Source organism: Athene cunicularia, assembly GCF_003259725.1.
Source record: "Athene cunicularia isolate RWA chromosome 8 unlocalized genomic scaffold, athCun1 chr8_part1, whole genome shotgun sequence".
In the NCBI taxonomy this organism is placed as follows: Eukaryota; Metazoa; Chordata; class Aves; order Strigiformes; family Strigidae; genus Athene; species Athene cunicularia.
In genome coordinates, this window is record NW_020799109.1 from 28,474,514 (window position 1) to 28,474,802 (window position 289).

Consider the following 289-nt stretch of genomic DNA (forward strand, 5'->3'; position numbering starts at 1 on the left):
GGCAGGTCCAGGGCTCCTCAGCGGGCGGGCAGGCCCGGCGCCCCGTCGGTGGGTCCACAGGGCAGTCACGGCCGCGGTGCTCCCGGCTCAGCAGAGGGGCTGCAGGACAGGCTGGTCCTGCGGCAGGGCTGCCGTGGGCTTGGCACACGGCATGTGACGTTCTGCTGAGAGTGGTACACTGCACGGGCACGTCCCAGGAGCTCCTAAGAATGTAATGCCCTAAAGAGCTCGGTGAGTCCCAGCTAATTAGGTATAAATGATGAAGAGAAGCCTCTCCCAAATAACGCAA